Consider the following 3,301-nt stretch of genomic DNA (forward strand, 5'->3'; position numbering starts at 1 on the left):
TATGCATGTTTTTGAAGTTCTTTTCTCTTATTTTCGTGAAAATAGAGCAGAATAGTATGTTCGTCCTCGTCCGCTTGAATAGTGCGGACCTGCGTAGAAGCAGTCAGAAGATGAGCACCATCTAAATGAAGATGACGTCTACTTGAAACTTCCTTGCTATGCTCGAGAAAGTTTTTTTTTTACTGGGTTGCCAGTGTAGCAATCCCAGTCGGGAAATGTGTAATATTTCTCCGGTTTTTTTTTTCTTTTTTTTTTTTCCTGCCTGTCACTCCCCTGCATAGAATATTCTTTGCGTATTTTGTTAGGTTTGAGGGGGCTGGCGTAAAGCGTATGTTTCTCTGGTGCACACAGGAGAACATTTAATTAACCAGCAATGGCGTCGAATTATATTAAGTTCGCTCTCTTACTTTCGGACTGCAGAGACTATTTCAGCTGATCCAACAAAGTCGCGTAATAAATTATTTGATATCAACCAGTAATCCAACCGACAAAAAATCCTTGGAGATTGTTTACTCCATGTGAAGCTTTTTGTGTCCGCATGTTTGATTCTCGAAATATCTACTAGGTCTAATTTACTTGAAAGCTATCAATACAAGAGGTGACTAGTTTCCTTTTGGTAAATATTCCTCCTTTTATATCGACTAGCGGTTAAGTGGACAATTTAAGTCTCCTCCCGAAATAATATTCAGAATCTAGATTTTCGTTTCTCAAGGATAGAGAGTAAATTATCAAAAAACTTCACCAAGTCCTTGTCTTTGTTTGTTGCATATACATTTATCAGTACATGAGTTTTCTCTTAGATTTGAGCTTTGAGAATAATGTAGCGCTCCAGTGGATCTAAGATCTTACGATAGATGGTGCAGTCAACCGCATTTTTTATCAAAAATTGAAACACCACGTGAGTTAGAACAATCGTGGCAAGTTATCGCCTCTGCGCTCCATTCTTTTTTCTGTGGTTATCTGTTGCTATGGTGGAATGTGTTTCCTAAAAAAAAAACAAAGTCGGCATTACGTTTTCGGCACCAGAGAAAGATGGTTCTTTCCGGAAATTACTCAAACCTTTTACATTTAGTGAAATTAACTTGAAAAATAATTGATGTTCAATTGCAATTCACTGTGTGTCCGTGGAATTGTAGAAATAAGGAACAATAGGAGAAAACGGAGGTATAAATTAGCATAAAAATAGGTCTAGGTTGCAAAAAGAAACGTGTTTTAAACACAAAATATGGTACCAGCTACGCATAATTAAATACAGTAGAAAAAAAAACGATAACTAAAACGGACATAAAAACAAACTTCACTGCCCCTAAAAAGGAACAGTGATAAGAGAACACACAGAGCACCACAGGTACCGGACATATTCCAATTATTCCTACACATCTGGGATACCAATGCGAATAGTTAAAAGGAACTAACCTTTCTGACATCTTCTTAATTCTACGTTTGAAAGTTCTCCTGACCAAAAGCTGTGTTTGTTATTATCTCAGAAGTTCTGCTCTTGAAGTGCTACGGTCACTATGGCATAAAGTTTGTTATTAAATTTTTCAAACCTCGGTTAATGTTCTGATTGGTTTACTCAATCTAGTTTATCAGCTCATATACCTTTAGTTGACCTTATACGGCAATTGATTCGCGCTAGCGTTGCGTAAGCGATTTTTTTTTTTTTCGCCTGGAAAGCGTGAAATTTCTCGTTCAAAAATAAAGCGAAAAAAAAAAAAATCAAAAACCTTTTGTTGTTTTTTTTTTTAAGAAAGTTTGGATCAATTCCGACTTTTAGAGAAGTACGCAAAAAAGGCAAGAAATGAATTTGTGATAAGTGCATGTGTCTGTCGCCTGACCACCAGATATACTCGACAACATCGCATCTTCAAGTTTTTTCGATTTTCGCTCGGATTTTCTCGCTTGGTTTTCGCTCGTGATATATTCACCACTTTTCAAACTTTTGGAGTTTAAGCGAATTTAAACAAAACAAGATTCCATTCGCGCCTTGTTGGATACGAGACTGGTAATAGCCAACTCGGCGTTATGCGGTCCTCGTTAGCTATTTGCCTCCTCAACATTATCCAACGGCGCGCTCATGGAATAATTGTCACTTCGTAATTAGACTTGTTATTCTCCGTCGATAATTTTTGTTTTGTTATGTTATCTTTAAGATCCTCAGGGTCATCTGTTACGTTATCCCTTTTGCTCTCCAGATGTACAGAGTAACCTACCGACCACGTTTGTTTGAAAGACCTTCATCTCTCTTCGCTTTAAACATTTGCCTTTAATTAGTTTTTTTTCCGTTCTTCCTTGTAGTTCGGCATTCGCATTAATCAGCAGTGATATAGGCGTCACGATACCTTCTGCTATCTTTAAAGCGCTTGTTTCCTGCAAAATAAAACACGGTCCCTGTCCTTCTCGGCAGACTGCAAAGCGGACGTTTATTGGTTCGACTATTTTTGTTTTCTTTTCGCTTGCCGAGCGATATGAACTGCCTTGAAATGGTTGTCCATTTGTAATGATCCTCTTCTCTCCAAGATGTCGAGAATATACTTGTTTATGACAATTGAGCAGCACTTTCGTCGTTTGACCCTCTGCATGGGATACTGTGGGAATTTGAAGTTCTCACTCCCATGTAAATCTTCAAGCTCGGAATGATTTTTTCTCTCTCTTCTTTTGGAGCTCTGCGTTCAATGTCTTTTTAAACAGCGATCGTAATCCTTCCCATCTCCTCTTCCTTTGCCTTTTTAGTGTCTTTTGAGAGCCTCCTGCTTCTTCCTTCAGATCTTCAACAGTTGCCCATAATTCTTCTACACTTTTTTCTAACGCTTTTACCATTCTCTTTTACTGTTTGTATTTCGTGTTTCATCTTCTTGCCTTAGCGCTTAGCTCCTCGTGTAGCTTTCCAAAATTACTTTCCATTGTTTCCAGTCAAGTTCTGGATTAAATCCCTGTAAAGAACCTAATATCTCGACATCTTCTTTCAGTCGGACCATTTTAACTTTCTTCAATTCGGCTGGCGAAGTTGCTGAACTTGAGCTTGAACCTATTTGGTCCCTTTATGTTTGGTCATTCCTTTGCATCTGTTGATAATGTCTCAATCCGGAAATATGTGCTAATTCAGGCAAAGTTTAATTTCCCTTCTTCAGTCGCTCTACATAGGGACGTGTCCTTACCGCCATGACAGTTGATCCCAGAGCCTTCAAGAATGCAACAATGGGTGGTAACGCCCCCAATGCTTTAATTAAAACGCCGATTTTACTACAAGCAAACAAAATTTCTACAAGTCTCAACTCATTTGCAAGATCGAGCAACCTTG

This window comes from Montipora foliosa, chromosome 8 (genome assembly GCF_036669935.1).
Source record: "Montipora foliosa isolate CH-2021 chromosome 8, ASM3666993v2, whole genome shotgun sequence".
NCBI classification, from domain to species: Eukaryota; Metazoa; Cnidaria; class Anthozoa; order Scleractinia; family Acroporidae; genus Montipora; species Montipora foliosa.